Source organism: Caretta caretta, chromosome 12 (assembly GCF_965140235.1).
Source record: "Caretta caretta isolate rCarCar2 chromosome 12, rCarCar1.hap1, whole genome shotgun sequence".
NCBI classification, from domain to species: domain Eukaryota; kingdom Metazoa; phylum Chordata; order Testudines; family Cheloniidae; genus Caretta; species Caretta caretta.
In genome coordinates, this window is record NC_134217.1 from 41,197,652 (window position 1) to 41,214,775 (window position 17,124).

The following is a 17,124-nucleotide window of genomic DNA, read 5'->3' on the forward strand; positions in this document are numbered from 1 at the left end:
CGCACTAGACAAGTAGTAATTGCCAGCCTCCGGATGGCAGCAAGTCCAGCAAAAGCAGTGCCTCCGTTCTCTCTGAGCTTGTTGATAGGTTAAGTGAGCCCTCCCCGCACCCCGGTGCAGACACCCTCTGATGGAGCTTTGGTTGTGGTTCGGTTGGCAAGTGTAAGCTGGAGCATGCTTTCTGGGGTCACGACTGCATGCAATGCCTCTGACCCATCTCGGACAGAATGAATAGTTCTTTGTTCGTTACAGCTCCCACTAGCAGACTAGGCACTTCACAGATGCACAGGTGATGGGGGCCCTGTCTGGAGGCGCCTCCAATCCACATCTGTAAACCAAAAACCATCTGGCTAAAGCAGAGTTTGGGTCGCAGGTGTGTCAGTGATTCCATCTGGTTCCATCCCTCGCTATACATCACACTTCCTTTACAAATGTGCTGCACCTCTCAAACATCCAAACCTGACTTCTGGGAGTAGACCTAGCCACTACCCCGTAACCCTTCACTGCACCCATCACCTCCTCCAGTCAACGCTGCCCACTCAGACATAGTGTCATCCCAGGAAACTTGCAAAATCAAAAGAACAAATTAGCAGGAGAGCAGAAGTTCCACTTCCTCTTCATGGGTCTCCAGAAGACACAATCCCACTTCCTCACTCCCATGTCCTAGTGTTGATGACAAGTGCCCAAAGATGAGCTGAAGGAGGGTTTGTCCAGATGGCAATTCCCATTGCAGGCTGTGAAAGAGCCAAGACGCTCGTTCCCTAACATCATCAGAGATTTGGCAGTCTTTAAATCTGGCTTCTCAAGCTTCTACTAAGTGACGTTGGGGATGAAATTCCTATGCTCAGCATTCTGTGAAGAATGAGCTGGTGCAGAGGAACCATCAGTACTTAGCTGCCTTTGTTCCAATGTCCTGGAGTTGGCTGGTGCTTCCTTCACTGGCTACTATGGAACAAAGGAAAGCTGATTTTGTGTGTGACTGGTACCAAGAGTTGTGAGGTGTCTAGTGTCACAACTTTTGCTTGTGACTGCACCATTCCTGGAAACGTCTCTTCCATAACTGACAGAATGCTTGGTGAGAAGCCATTGTCTAAACTTCTTCTCAAGAGGACAAACTGGTGCTTGGCTAGAACTCCATCTAGGGTCTCCTCTAGCCTGCGTCTGGCTTCCTTATGGCTTGTGAGGAACAATGTGTAGCCATGCTAGGAAGTGGGTTGTGGGGGAGAATCAACTCAGGTGGGGGGGTCAAACCCTGTGAAGAGCATGGTGAAAGGCGACAGACTGGAGACTTTGCTGGGGCCTTTGGAACAGTGGTGGCCAGTGTGACTACTGCACTTTTAAGGTCCCGGATGTCATGTGGGGCAGAGTTCTTTTGCAGCTGGAGGTAGACTGAGCCCAAGAATGAGCTGGTGTTGGGCAGAGCTTAGGACCCACTTGATTTTTGCTGTGGTGATCTGGTCTGTCAGCGTCTTTGGCTACCAAGATGTGACTCTTGTGTGTCCCGGTCCAAACATGCCTGTCTGTTCAGCATGGCTGTAAAATCAAGCCCCGTTCCTTTGCCCCTCACCCGTATGGTGCCCTCTTGAATATCTTCAGCAAGTGTTCCTGCCCCTACTAGGGGCACTTGTTTCTCTTCAGTTGTTATGGCAAAGTTGGCAGGAGCTGGGGGAGAGCCTATACCCCTAGGGAAGGCCTGGGAGCAATGCTCCCTCTTTCTCTTTGTGTTTGTGAAGCAGACAGAGGAAGGCAGGTGGGGTCTCAGGTGAGCAGCAAGCCCAGCGGGGTAGCACCTGTCAGAAAGGCTGGTAGCTCCTGTGTTCAGGTGGCTGGCTGGGTGCTGAGATCCTGCTGCAGTTCTCAGGGCTGCTCTGTTGATTTTTGACAGGGTTGCTATGGAAATGCTGTGTACTCCTGGTTAATGGTTGATAGGGTAGGTCGACAGTCTTTGGAAAGACAGGCAGGCTCAGGCCTAGTGCCTGTGCGCAGAGCCCTGCAGGTGAGTCGTTGAGGGCAGGGGAGAACCTCCTGGGAGCTCCTCCTGCTGAGTGAGGTCTTCAGAGGCCCTGCACCGTTGGGCCCCTGGAGCCTGGCAGACCGAAGTTAGACTTCGCACCTCTGTTGTCACTGCTCATTAGCAAAACTGCTTCGCTGGTCCCCTGCTCTGGGTCCCTCTGCCAAGTGCCCTGCTGCTAGTCTCGCCTGTGCTGGCGTGACAGGGTGGTTTGCCGCTCAGGGGCCTGAGTCATCTTTCTGCAAAGCCACCCCGATCCCTCAAGCTGGTGGTAGCTGGAAATTCCCTTGGTCACTGGCACGTTCTGCTTCCGGGTTGGGGGGGGGGGGGGGAAGGGAGAGAGAAATTGCTCTGGGAGTGTCCCCCTCCTCCAAGGCCCAGTGTCTGGCTAACCCATTCGGAAGGCCTGACATCCTTGCTGCTTATTAGTAGGGTCCAAAGTTTGAGCAAACAGGAAGGTCTTGCCCCAGGCCTAGGGGCTTGCTAGAGGGAGCATGTTGCAGGTGTTGTCACTCTGCTGATTCCATAGCCAGTGGCAAGGAGCAGAATCCAGGTCTGGGCCTGGCAGCAAGAGCAATTCAGCAGGTTGTAATTCCCATCATAGGGCACGTGGAGAAGGGCGTACTGGGATCTGAGGCAATTCAGGCCTTTCTGGACTGTAACCCACACCTGCTGGGGGCAGAGTATGCAGCCCGCTGCTACGTGCTCATAGCAGTTTATGCCACGTGACACAAACCGTTCCATTCTGCGCTAGCTGAGGTGTCTGGGAGGCCCAAGCAGAGCCCTCTGCAGGGATCTGTCCTCCAGGTGAGAGGAGTGGATCCCAGCAGCAAGGTCTACATCACAGGAATGGCCACAGCTTCCTAGCCAGTTGAGGTGGGAAAAGACTCCAGGGACCACAACGCGAACGTAGGACTCCCGGGGAGAGGTGAGTCCAGTGTAACCCTGCTGCTGAATCCTGTCGGAAGCTCGGATGTGCTCCTCTGACAGAAGGGGTCCCTGCCCAATGGGGTCATGTGCTTCTCACAGTTCAGTGGTCGATCAGAGGTTAGCCCCGTGCCATGGAGAGGAACGGGATCACTTGTATTTTCTGATGTTCTATATTAAACTGTCCACTCTGCATTAAGTTCTGGTTTAAGGGCTTGGTCCTTAGATGCCACAGGGGTAGATCTTTAAGAAACTTGATTGCAGTAAATTTGATCTAAAAGGCAGCCCCTGGAACTGGAGGATGGTTGTACTGAGCCGATGCTCCAGAAGAGCTAATCACGGCACTTCAAAGGGAATCGGCTGGGTCCTGTGACTGAAACACAGAAGCTTTCCCCAGGCTGATGAGTTGGGCTGTAATTAGGATGATTAGCTCAGGGTGTGTGCGCTTTCCAGCTGATGGCTTTGGATAGGTTTCAGGACTCATTGAGCTTAGGAGAGAAAAACACCTGTTGTGATCCTGACCGGAGGCCACCCCCAGGCCTCTGGCTGGTTGTTTTTAACTGGCCATCCAACTCATGCATCTGCAGAAGTGGGGTTTTACCCAGGAAGGCTGAGGCCCAAATAAATTGGTTAGCCTGTCAGGTGCCCCGGACTTCTCGGTGTTTCTCTGGAGGAGGGTGGGTGCCTGCTCTGAACCTTTCCTACAGAGGTATTGCAGGATAAAGCCCTTAAAGAGCGAATGAAAGGGGTTGATGGAGGAAGAATGAATTGCAAAGAATAGATCCTGCCTGCTGCATTATTCCCTCAGCAGCCATTAGCTAGAAACCCTTACACATCGTTTTGTAACCGCCCCGTCTGCCGGCCTTCCCGCCTGGTGGCAGATGCTGGGATCAAACCGTCCTCTCACGTAAGGGGTGGCAGGTGCTGGGATCAAGCCATCTCTTTCTGAAGGACCTCCATAGCATTTGTTGTTGAATTCAAAGCAGGTTGCTACCCATTCTTTGGATGGCAGCTGTTTCTGGCCGCCTAGGGCTAGGAGCCAGGAATTCCTGAGCTTTTAGCTCTGGCACTGACTCACTGGTGACCATGGCAGGTCACTTCACCTCTGTGTCCCCAGGGTACGGAGGAGGAAATGGCACAGTGGCCGCACGTGGAGGGAGAGGACTAGCTTGTGCAGCACTTTGGAACAGATTTTTCTGGCTGATCCAGCCCATTCCATGATTGCAGCCAGGAGGGGCCAACCTCTGGAATCCAGGGCGGGGTGACATCTCCTGGAGAAGGCAGCTGCTGCTTCTCCCTCCTGTTTTATTTATTTGTTAAGCTTATCTGGTAATAGGGTCCTGCTGACACCCTCTGCCCTTCTCGGGGTCTCTGTGGCTTGTGGCCTCAACTGTCCCGTGTGGCTGCTGGCGTCCAACTCTCGGGAACGCCTCAGTGACCGGCTTCTGGGGAGGCAGCAGCCGCGCGACTCCCTTGCTGACCTCCCTGCACCTTGTTCTGCCCCATCCCCTGCACTCTGTCTGTGGGCTTGTGTTGCGCTGGGACTGCCTCATCCAGAGACCTGGTCCCCGATCAGCGGCAAAGGCTGCCAGGGTTTGGGGCTTTGGCCAGCTTCCCAGGGCTAAGAGCATCCCTCTTAGGTTGTCACCTTTGGCAGCCTGGGTGAATTGTTCACTTTGTACATGATTTCGCCCTGAATCACCTTTTGGGAGAAACTCGGTGATTTCACCCTGAATCACCTTTCGGGAGAAACTCTGTCTCGCGAGCCTGACGTCGTGGTGAAACTTCAGTATGACATCAGGGGCCTGTCCGGGAGCAGGCATTTCCGTGGGAGAGGCGGGGTAGGAGTTCTGCCGTCCTGTTTGTCCCGGGGTCCAAAAAGCTGATGAGTCTCTCTGGACTCTCACTTCCTCCTACGACAGGTGTCTGCATTTTGCGGAGGAGCGGCTGGATTTGGGTAAACACAGAGGCAAGTTGTTGCCCAAACTCAGGGGCTGATCGTACAAAGGCAGTGACAAAACAATCTACAACTGGCAATAAACCCAGAACCCCTCCCTGACTCCAGTGTGGGAGGCGAGAGCTTGTTTTGCTAATCTGCGGCTCTAAGCCTCTTATCTGTTAAGGAGGGGCTGGCGTTTCACGGCCAGTGAATGACTCACCTCCACCTGCGCTGGGCCTGAATGAAGGAGCCCTGAGTCGGCTGAGAGTGATGTCATTGTTCCCTGGCCCAGCCTGGGCTGGAGCGAAAGTCTGCTCCATCCTTTAAGATGACCATATTCGGCGCCGCACGAAAGGTTAGCGTGGCATCCTCGCTCTGGGATCACTGCACTGGTTTGTCGTCAGCCGAGGTTAACGTGACTCTGGGTGTCTGCTGCTGATAAGTGGGGACTAGGCAGCTTGCAGTAGCAAACAAGGACATCTGACAGCTTAGCTCCAGCTCTGTTGTGGGCCACTGACTTCCATGCCCTCTGTTTAATTCTGACCCTGGCGTATTCGGCTGTCCCTCTCTTTCTACCCTTCCCCCCCCCCCCCAGCTCAGGCCACAAGACTAGTTGAATTCAGACCTTTGCTCCTTCCAGTGAGGGTTGCCAGGCACCCGGTTTTCGACCAGAACGCCCAGTCAAAAAGGGACCCTGGTGGTTCTCTGACCAGGCCGTTAAAAGTCCGGTTGTGGCGCAGTGGTGCAGGCAGGCTCCTTGCCTGGATCCACGCAGCTCCTGGAAGCAGCAACAGGTCCCTCCAGCTCCTAGGCGCAGGGGCCTACCCCGAGCACCGGCTCCGCAGCTCCCATTGGCAGGGGTGGTGCCTGCGGACGGGGACAGCGTGCGGAGCCCCCGTGGCTTCCCCTGCGCCAAGGAGCCAGAGGGACCTGTTGCTGCTTCCAGGAGCCACCTGAAGTAAACCTGCACCCGGAGCCTGCACTCCCTGCCACGCCACATAACCCCAGCCCGGAGCCCCCTGCTGTACCCCAACCCCTCATCCCCTCCCCCATCCCAGAGCCTGCACCCCCAGTCAGAGCCCGCACTCCAACCCCTGCCCCAGCCCGGAGCCCCCTCCCTCACTCTCAACCCCTCATTTCTGGCCCCACCCCAGAGCCTGCACCCCCAGCCGGGAGCCCATACCCCCTCCCACCCCCTGCCCCAGCCCAGTGAAAATAAGTGCGTAAGTGAGGGAGGGGGAGAGCGAGCAATGGAGGGAGGGGGGATGGAGTTAATGTGGGGTGGGACCTCAGAGAAGGGGCAGGGCGGGGCCTTGGGGAAGGGGGCAGGGTAAGGGTGTTCAGTTTTCTGCAAATAGAAAGTTGGCAACCCTAGTTCCAGCTCTTAAACGTCATACGATAAAATTCCAAAGCCTTCCAGAATCAGTGACTCCTTTTAGCTGAGCCTTCAGAAAATCTGTTTTCTACAAGTGGGAGGAATCCTGAAGCCCTTGTTCATCAAACCCTTAACGTCCCACAGCCCTTGTGCCTCAAGTGCCCAGGGAGCCGTCTCTGTGGCCTAGGTACTCAGGGGCCTCCATCACTGTCAGATCCGTGCGCCTCGGGGTCCTCACACGCCTGTGAGGCAGGGCACTGCTGTTACCCCCATTGTACAGATGGGGAACCGAAGCACTAAGTGCCGTGCCCAAGGTCACACAGGAAATCTCTGGCAGAGCAGGGAATTGACCCTGGGTCTCCCAGATCTAGGCTAGCATCAGCCTTCTTTCCTGTGTCACACAGTGAGCGGCGATGGATCTGGGCATCACATCCTGTGTCGAAAGCTCCCGCAGGCAGGTCACACTGTGACACCATGTGGCTGCTGTGACGGAGGGAGGAAAGAACAAGGGGCCTCCCCAGGCTGCCCCATTACTTTGTTAAAGGGCAGTAGGGACAGGCAAGTATCTCGTGTGAAGGCCGCACACTGCTCAGTGCTAGGCTGGTGCTCTCTGCCGTCGCCTGCCCTTTCAAAGTAGGACTGTCTGCCCAAGCTCGGGCGCTGGAGGCTTGTGTGGTGGTTCATGACGCGTGCCTGGGTGCAGTGTAGACACAGTGTTCTCACTGGGCAGCTTTTTCATGGGCAGAGAGCCTGGTTTGACTGATCATAGGTATAAGTAGCTTTGCCTGGCTCGGGGCTCTTCCTGCCCTGTCTGGGGGAGATCAGAGCCGTATTGTGCAAGGGCAGAGTTTTAGGCCCATAACTGACTGCACGTCATTTGCCAGTAGTTCTGCGTGGGCCAGAAGCCACTTTTCAGTGTCTAATATCTTGGCCTTTTGCTGTTTAAAGTTGATTAGAATGTGGGTTAGTGCATCCCGCAGGAGCCTAATGCAGCCATTTGTCTGAGCGGCTAACGCATCAACTCTTTTGCTTGTATCTTGAATTTTTTTTTTTTTTTTTTAAATCTACAAAACCCCTCCAGACCCTGCTCTTAGCGGCAGCTGCTCCGTCTCTGCAGAGCTGAGTTACAGGAGTTTCTAACTGAGCGGCTCCATTCTGTGGCAAATTCTGTCGGTTTGTTCCCTGGGCACCAGAGCAGGCAAGAGGGTTGGAGGGAAATCCACATGAACCTCAATCCAGTGCCCTGACGCTGCCTGGGCTGGGCTCCTGTGCTGTGCGAGGATCGCTCCGTAGTGCTTCCGGGTACCTGTCCTGCGGGAGGAGGAATCTGACTGACCAGGGTAAAAGTGAACCCTGCTGTGTGCTGTCTGGGTGTGGCTGGGCAGGAATGCACTTTCTTTCCAGCCAGGCTTCCTGGAGAAACAGGTTTAGCGGCTGCTTCTCTCCAATTTAAAGAAGAAGTCGGTTGGCCTCCATTCAGAGGCTCCCGGTGGCCAGGGGCGGTTCTCTCTCTTCTCTTGGGCCAACGTGAGATTTTCTACAGCACGCTCCCTGGGCACATCCTCCTGGCCCAGAGCAGGGGGGCTGGGGAACCAGCGTGCAGAGGGGAGAAGGAGAACATCTCATCTCCCCTCTCTCTAGGAGTACGAGCAGCACTGACTCCCTCCAAAGGGGCGTCCCACCCCGTTCCCCTGGGCTGGAGGCGGTGCCTGGGCGCCGTTCAGGGGTCGGTTGGCGTCTGTAACCCTCCACTTCGCTTCGTGCTTAGCCTGGGCCTGTAGGTCTCTGAGCCTGAGCACTTTTCGCCTCCAGGCCCCACACCGAGGAGAGCAAATATTGCTCTCCCCGGTCTGCAGGTGGGGGGATGGGTGCCCAGAGAGCGAGTGACCAGGCCGAGGTCACAAAGCGAGCCTGTGGCTGAGCCAGGAATGGAACCTCGCGTCCCCCTGTGACCAGGCTGCCCCTCGCTGGCACGTGGGTAGGAATGGGCAGAGTGAGGACGTGGACGGTGTTTCGGGAACCTTTTCTGCCCGCGCATGGCGAGCGGGAGGGCAGCTCTGAGTCTTTGCCTAATGTGGCCGTTGCCTTAATTGTCCAAAGCATCTACTCTCACCCAGAAGGTTTATTGCAGGAAGAACAGATGTGGGAGTCATTCTGAGACTGGATTGAAATGGAAAATGAAATGAAATTTAGGGACTTTCCTACTTCACCTGTGATTTCTGTGTGGGGAAATCCTTCGCTGCCCACCTTCCATCCCTCTTATGGGTTTAAGACGCCCTTAAACACAGCCATAGACTAACTCAACTTTGCATTATGTGATGGAAAAAGTGGCAAGTGTCTCATTATTATAATGATCTTGCATTATATGTTGCTGGATCCCAGAGCTTTGCAAACTCTGTAGCATGAATTGAGAAGGATTTCATACATTTTTGTTGAGTGTTCCCTAAAATGGAAACACTTTGGAAACCGCTATGAAAACAAATGAAAGGTTCTGCTGGCTGTAACTTACCAGTGACTCCCTGGGTCTATTACTGAGCCTCCCTCTGGAAAATCGGTATTTGAAATCTAAAGAACTAATGTCCTGCTTGTTAGTTGAGACTAGACTCTGTTCCAGATCACTGTGGGGGGCCTGGGAGATCATTTATCCCCATCATCTGGGGTTTAAAAAAAAAAACCTGGGGGACATGCTGGCAATACAAAAACTCATGATTATTTTTCACACTGGAAAAATTCTGAACTGGACTGGACTCTTCCTAGTTAGTGACTGTGTGAGTTCTTGTGCCCAGGAGCGACAAAGATATTAAATTGAGGTCCATTTTGTATCTCAGTGCTATGGAAACCCAATAAAATGTGTGCTAAGTTGAAAGAGAATCCCTGTGCACATCTCTGGAATGCAGCTACCTCCGGGTAAAGTGACCGTGTCCTTGTCTCACCACCAGACAGTCCCAGTTCTTTCGAGGAGGCCTTGGCATCCCAGGAACTTCTCCACACTTTCCACTGGATTAAAATGTTTTGGTGTTTGTTCAAGACCCTGCTGTACCCAGCAGAGTTTCCTCAGTTTGCCAGGAAGAAGCTGCACCGTGGAATGAGCGTTCAGTGTGGTGAGCAGGGTTTGGGGTGCAGAGCGAGGCTGAAGGAGCCCAGAGCCTCTCGGGGCTGTTCCTTCGTGCCGAGCGAACGGCCACACCACTGGTTCCGTGTTTCCTGAGAAACCTGTTCAGACACTTAGCCCTGGTCTGAACTGGGGGGCAGATGGATCGAAGTTACGCAACTTCAGCTACGTGAATAACGTAGCTGAAGTCGACATGCTTAGACCGACTCACCGCGGTGTCTTCACCGCCGTGAGTCGACTGCTGCCACTGCCCCGTCGACTCCGCCTGCCCCTTGGCCCCCCCCATCCCCCTCCCCCCGATCCGGTGGGTAGTGTAGACATACCCTGAGCAACTGGGAAAGTTCCTCTGCTCTGAGAGCCGCACGCAGGAGGCAGCTGAGCGAGAGGCCATCAGTGGCGACACCCGCACAGTTTGAACGAATTGCTTCTTTGCTGGAGCCTCTTTCCTAACCCCAGCGCTCACACCCAGCGTCCTGGCTTGGGGTTTGAAAGAACGGCCCCCGCGCTTCTGGGGTGGGGCGCTGCAACTCCAGCCGCGCACATTAACGCTGGCCACGGCCAGGGGAGGAAGCACGCAAAAGTAAGTGCATTAAATCTCCCTGCCTGGCTGGGAGGGTCCCCATCCGGGGGGCCCAACCAGCCACTTCTTCTCCCAGTGGGGAGGCCCATCTGGGCTGCATCTCAGTGGTTACAAAATGCTGGGGGGAGAGTCCGAATGGCTAGAATCCTCCAGGGTCTGAATGCCAGACTCCTGCTAGAGCATAGCCCCCACCCTGCCTGTAGCCCTACAGATGCAAATACAGCGACACACAGTGTGTGTGTGGGGGGGGGGGGGGGGGGAAGAGGGGAGATGGAGGATGTCACTTGAGCCATCTGCCTGTGGCTGGTGGAGGCCACGCTCCTGGCCGAGAGGCAGGAGAGAGCAAAGGGTGGAACAGAAGGGGGAAGTGGTTGGGAGGGAATGATGGCTGGCTTGAGGGTGGGCAAGGAAGCAAATGCTTTAATGACCTGTGGGATTTATGTAAATGATCCATATTAGCGCATTGTATTTGCATATAATCCCTAGCTTTCTGCCGCTACGGCTTGCACAGGTGTGGAGAGGCCCGTCTGACATCCCGCAATGGCAGAGGGGGCTGAGATCAGCAGGATGTGGCTGGCATTTGTTCTGCCCCATCTGACAGGCTGCTCCTGCAGCAGCCCAATGCCCCTGGGCTGCGGGGTGGCCGGGGGAGTCGCCAAGTCACTTCCCCGCAGCAGCCCCCCGGCGGGTCCCTGGGAAGAGTTTCTCCTGCGCAGAGGTGGGGAGTTGCGCGGCACCCAGAGGAGGCAGCTCCTGTCAGCTGCAGACTGCACCCAGGATGGGATGCCCTCCTTTTCATATTGGGAACCCTGGGGGTCTCTTGCCATAGAGACCCTGCCTCGGCTTTAGGGGCACCCAAACTCCAGGAGCCGTTTGGCCAATCGGGAGCTGCCGGCTGTGACAGCTGGTTCTGCATAGGTTTGTCTGACTTCAGTAAAAATTCAGCAGGCATTGGAGACACTGGGCACCCTGTCTCTTACCCCATGCACAAGCTCTTCCTAGGAACCCGCAGCTCGTAGGAAAAGGTAACCACATGCTCACTCCTGCCTTCCCCTCCCATCGTCGGGTCTATTGTAATATCCAGGTCCGGGAAAAGCCGCTCTCCCAGCATGATTTAATTCCCTGTATGGCCTAGCATAAATAAAGGAGACAGGCCGCCCCGTTAGCACTCTGTCCTGGTGACTTGTGTTCCTGACCTGTGGGAGAACCAACGCTCGCAGCTGGAGGGGTACATCGGCTCTGTCCAAGAGCCCGACGGCAGGTCCCCTGGCTGCAGGACTGTGTTCATCTGTTGGCTGTGCTCAGTGGGGCCCTTCTGGCTGTCGGGGAGTGTGGACGGAGATCCCCTCACAGCCAGCAGCTCAAAAGCCAGAGCGCCACTGGGCACGTCAGAAAGAGACCCAGGCGATACAAGCCTGTGGAGCGGAAGGGACCTCGCAGTCCTGCTAGGAGACGGGGCTGTTCAGCGGATCCAGGGTTCCCAGTGAGGGGACACTGTGTGGCTACGCGGGGTTTGGACCCTTGCCCTGCTGCTTGTGTCGTCAAAACGCCAGCTGGCCTGCTGGCCACAAGACCGTGACCTATCCCTTCAGACAGTGTGTGTGTTTGGGATTTGCCAACCTTTCTCCATTGGCTCAGCCCCCTTACCTGCGTGTGCGATTCGTGCCTGCCCCCCCCCTGCTTTGAGTGGGGCACAAGCCAGCATGCAGACCCACAAATATGAGAGCGCTGGCTGCTGCGGGGGGTGTCTGAGGCGCGTGTGCTGGTAACAACCGCTGTAACCTGCCACCTCGTTAGATTCCCCCCCCCCCACACACACACACACAGCGCAGCTCCCTGTAAGGAAGTAGAGCTGACTGCTAAAGCCTTTAAGCAAACCACGCCAATGCCATGTCAGCATATTGCCTTGATGGAACAAAAGGTTGTGTCTTACCACACCCTGGAAACAGACACCAAGGCTATGGAGGATGCAAAGGCAGCTTTAGCCATGAGAGTGTTTCCAGCAGCCAGGCTCAAAGTGCTGTAAACCCCAGAACCCTCGTGGCACCTCCCCGCCCCCCACAGGGTGCAAGGCTGCCCTCTGGGGTGCACAGGCAATTCCCAGGACGAACTGGCATGCAGAAATTGGCACCTTCCTTTTCCTGAGAGCAGCGGGGTGTCCTTACAGTGCTCTTGTCACTGGGAAGCCTGCATGTGTTGCAGGCAAATCAGCACCACTAACTCTAAACCTTTCCCACTGTTTGCTCGCCGTGCAGGAATGGGAAGGTCTGAACATGTTCTGTTCTGTGGTCCCTGCCCTATCCTGCTGTGGGACTGAGTGAGCCATGGGGCTGTGCCCCCCCCCCCCATTTAGGTGTGGTGCGAGATGTTTTCCCTTTGGTTTGTGTGGTTGTTACCTGCATTATCGTCCCCTGGTACGTCCCTGGGAGTACATCCCAAAACCTGTGGGCAGGGAGCGTTGCTGCAAGACTGGATCTAGTCCAGGGGTTCTCAAACCTCATTGCACCACAACCCCCTTCTGACAGCAACAATTACTACACGACCCCAGGAAGGGGGACCAGCGCCTGAGCCTGCCCGAGCCCAGCTGTCCCGGGCAGGGTGGCCAAAGCCAGAGCCCAAGGGCTTCAACCCCAGGTGAGGGGCCTGTAACCTGAGCCCCGCCACCAGGGCTGAAGCCCTTGGGCTCTGGCTTTGGCCCCAGGTGGTGGGGCTTGGACTTTAGCTTCAGCTCCGGGCGGTGGAGCTTGGTCTTCGGCTTTGCCCCAGCAAGTCTAACACCATCCCTGGCGACCGCATTAAAACAGGTTTGTGACCCACTTTGGGGTCCTGACCCACAGTTTGAGAACCGCTGATCTAGTCCTTAACATTGTACCCTGGCAACACTGCAGTGAAGAAGCCACAGGCGGCGGGTATCATAGGCATTGGAAGGATCTGCTGTCCCAAACAGCCTGACGTGTCTCCACCCATGCTCCACCCCCAGGCCCCATCCTGCCTGCTATTCCCTCTGTGTCAGGGGCTGGGGAAGGCAGCCTGGGGGCCGCAGTACGCCCCCGGGGCCGTGCCATGTCACCCGTCCTCCTGGCGCTGGGGCCGTGCCGCCTGCTTGCTGGCCTGCTCAACACTGGGGTTGGGCCAGAGGGTGCCTTCAGGGGCAGGGGGGTGGCACGGCCATGAGTTGGGCTTGCTGGCACGGCCATGAGTTGGGCTTGCTGGCACGGCCATGAGTTGGGCTTGCTGGCACGGCCATGAGTTGGGCTTGCTGGCACGGCCCTGACGGTGCGACCTGGGGAGGCTGGGGCCGTGCTGCCCGGCTCTCCGGCGCACCGGGGGGCTGGGGGCACTAGCCTGAGGCAGGGGCCAGTGGCCACAGTGGGGGCTAGGCTCTGGTGGGTGTGGAAGGGGCGGGGCCTCGGGTGGAAGGGGCATGGCTGCGGGGCTAACCTCCCCAAGCCAGGGGTTCACCCACGGCCCATGGAAGAAGCCCATTGCAAATTGCTGCTGGAGGAGATGATGAGACGTCCTGCGTTTTGGATTGAATTGGAACGATGTTATTCTAATGACTTCAAAGAGTTTTCCTTTAGCTAGCCTGGTGATAGGCATGGGTTGACCTCGGAGTGCAAATGACGCATTGATACTGAGTGGAATTCAGCTTTCTGGGTGAGAGAAGAGACCAGTGTGAAATTGGCAGGGTGTAGATTTAATCCTCTGATTGATTGTTTGCTTTTGTTCAAAGGAACCCATCACTGGGGAATTAAGTCAACTGCAAAGAATGAGTTAAAAGTGGTTTCAATGGTACACCTGCCCTAGAGTTCCCCACTGATTTGTGTGCATTTTCCATAGTTTGCTCTTTAACAAAACAAACACAAGCTTGCTCTTCTCCGCTGCTGCCCAAGGGGAGGGGAAAGAACACAATCTACAGGGGAAGAAATAAACCTGACTGTGTACAAACTGCAGTTAAATGCACCAAGTAAAAAAACCCTGGGAAACCAAGTGCTTTGCTCTGATCTTTCAGTGATGGGCTCTCAGGGGTTACTTGTTACAGAAGTGATTAAGTTCAGGCAGAATTGTGACTTTGTCCATTTAATGCATCATGGAAAATTCTTTATTCTCTTGATCCCTTTGAGCAGTTCTTTGTGATTACAGATCTCTCCCCGCTGTATTTTCCACTGCATGCATTCGATGAAATGAGCTGTAGCTCACAAAAGCTTATGCTCAAATAAATTTTTTAGTCTCTAAGGTGCCACAAGTCCTCCTGTTCTTTTTGCGGATACAGACAAACACGGTTGCTACTCTGATAGGTGTCAGCGTTTCACAAGGGCAGGCTCCTGTTTACACATACAGGTTTGCCGGGTAAGCGTTCTGACTCCAGGGTGGATCAGCAAGTTGTGCATGAGCAAAGGCAGAAGTAAACTGTACGTTAGAGAAGATGTTTAGCTGCCTTCCTCCATTTACGTAATGCACATTGAGCTGCCTATGCTATCTGAAATCTGCTCAGGGCCCCGTTACGACAGGATGGCGGCCGTGCTCTCCACGGACTTCTCGCTGCCCCGTAGCCGTGAAAGCAAAGGGGATGCGAGGGGTGTTCTATCTTTTGTAAGACTATGAATAGAGTGTTCTCTGTGTCCATCAGACAATAGTCTGTCCACGTCTGGAGCGCTGCCTTCACCTTAGGGACACAGTCAGGCTGAAACATTTTTTAAACCCATTTCCTTCCCTTAGGTTGTTGGACTGAAAGAGGTTTAAAAGTCAAACTTACTTTTCACCATTTGTGCTGATGACCCAAAGCAGGGGAGTAAACAGTGACGATAAACTGCCGGGTCCCTTACACAGGCTTTTGTTTATAGCGTCTAGTCAGTTTTGCTTTCCAATTGTCAGGGTCTAAAATCTTGCTGCAGTCTTCGTTCCAAGATGGCAAAGGAAGAGAGCAGGGACATGGTGGTTATTTAGCCCTAAAGGGAGGAGCTGGAGGACTAGGGAATTCAATTATGGAAAACCCAGTGGCAAGTGCTCCTTTCCTCCTCTTGTTCTGTCCCATAGTCTGAGCAGTGGGAAAAAGGGGAGCACCGAAAGAACTGGGAGAGCAGTAAGCCTAGAGCAAATAGAAGGATGGTGGTTTATACAGTTCACCTATGTAACTCTCTGCTGCAGGAGGCTAAAAGACAGGCATGGAGGCTGCAGTTGTAGTCTGGTTAGGCCCAGGATATTAGAGACGCAAGATGGGTGAGGTAATAGCTTTTATGGGACCAACTTCTGGTGGTGTGTAAGCTCGAAAGCTTGTCTCTCTCACCACCAGAAATTGGTCCAATGAAAGATATGATCTCACCCACCTTATCTCATGAGGCTGGCGATTTACAAGGGCTGGATATTTTTGACTTTGTCAGCAGGAAAACTAAGGGCTTGATCCTGCTCCATTGGAGTCAGTGGCCATCCTGCAGGCACTTAGCTACTAACAACTCTCACATCTCGTTGCTCAGGGCTCTGGCTTGGGAAGAAGTGTTTCCCCTCTACATAGAATACACCAGAGCTGGCTAGATAGAGCAAATGAAAGGAAAAATCCAGGCTGAGTATCTGGAGAAAGCTGGTGGAGAAGCTGGTCAGAGTGGGGATTAGGGTCACTGTTTGTGTTGCGGTAGCACCGAGGGGCTCCAGTCATGGATCAGGACCCTGGTGTGCTAGGTGCTGTACAAACTCACTACACACACACGTATGTAACAACGAGATGTATTCTTCCCTTTGGCTCCCACCCCACCCCGCTCTCTTTCTATCCACAACAAAGCAAGGGAGGCCTGTCTGGTGGGACACTTCTTACAATCAGTGGCAGATTAGCCACTGGGCCAACGGGGCCTGTGCCCAGGGGCCCCAGAAAAATGGGCACCCCTGCACCCTGACCGACCCCGCTCCCCAGCAGGAGCGCTGGGTGGGCGGAGCAGGCTGTGCCCCTGTGCCCCAACCCCATTTCCCCATCCCAGGGCCCCACAAAACTCTAATCTGTCACCTCTTAGAACAAGCTGGACAGAGAATGTTCAGTAGAGAGATCCTGCACCAGCCCTGGGGGAGACCCACTTGGTCTCTTCCAACTCTAGGCTTTATGTCCTGTTGGGGCTCGCTCTTTGTTTTGGGTACAACAATAAAGCTCTTCTCCTTTTGTCCTCCAAGGCCCTTCTGGGACCTAGGGCGTCTGCACAAGCTTTTCCCCTGGCTGAATTAGCCAGTCATCTCTGAGGATGCCTCATGCCGAGCATTAACTGGCCTCCCAGCCTTTGAACTGTGGTGAAATTCAAAACCAGTGGGGCTCCCAGCCTTCCAACTCTGATGGTTAATGGAAACATTTGCTACCCCACTGGTTGGCTTCTCTAGAGAATGTTGTTGCACGCTTTCCAGTGGAAAGGCTCAAACTTCCATCACGAAATAAGGGCCAGCGATGTATCCCGGAGTAGAGCACAGGACTGGGGGGGAGGAGAGTTGGGGGTTTGTTCCTGGCTCTGCCGCTGGCTTGCAGAGCCACCTTGCACAAGTCACTTAACCTCGCTGCTGCTCAGTTTCTCTGTAATAAAGACAACCCGCCCTTCCGCTAGAGAGAGCGGGATGAGTGCTTCAATAAAGAGATTCCTGGAGTGTGGAGCTCAGAGGCTTGGGCTGTCCAGAAGCAGGTATGCCAGAGTGCTGTGATGGTGCTTGTTCCCCTTTGGTAGCCAGAATCCGGGGCTCTGCAGGGTGGCTTCTGTCTGGGTGAGAAATCGGTGATGCTGACTCAAGGAATTGTCTTTGTGTAACTTGTTTTACACTGTGCAGGCCCGTCCTGTTTCCTTGCGTGGCAGCAGGGTCAAGCTGCGCACAGGCGGGAATCTTTCTCGGGCCGGTGAGCTGTTTTTGCCTCTGCTTCTCTGCAGGGACTCGCAAAGTCTGCTCCGTCCTTGCCCGCTGCAGTTGCTTAGCCCCTGTGTCTGAACCTGGACATGCTCCTCTCCTGGGGCCACGTGGCCTCCTGAGAGGAGTCTGGGCCAGTCATCTCCCAATCCCTCTGCGTGGCTGCCGGCAGTGCATCCCCTCTTCCTAGGGAGAAGTTTTCCCTGGGTCTATCTCAGTGGCCCTTAACAGGCAGAGCTCTTCCATACCTCTGCTGCTTAGAGCCACTGCACAGCAGGTCACGCTCCGTCTGGCCGCACCCGGGGAGTCTGAG

General features: G+C 54.8%; 1 protein-coding gene across 1 annotated transcript in view; it reads left to right on the plus strand.

The window, feature by feature from the left end:
* The window catches only part of LOC125645307 (B-cadherin-like), a 43,803-nt gene that overhangs the window by 2,077 nt on the left and 24,602 nt on the right, over positions 1–17,124 (plus strand). The gene's annotated exons all lie outside the window — the stretch shown is intronic.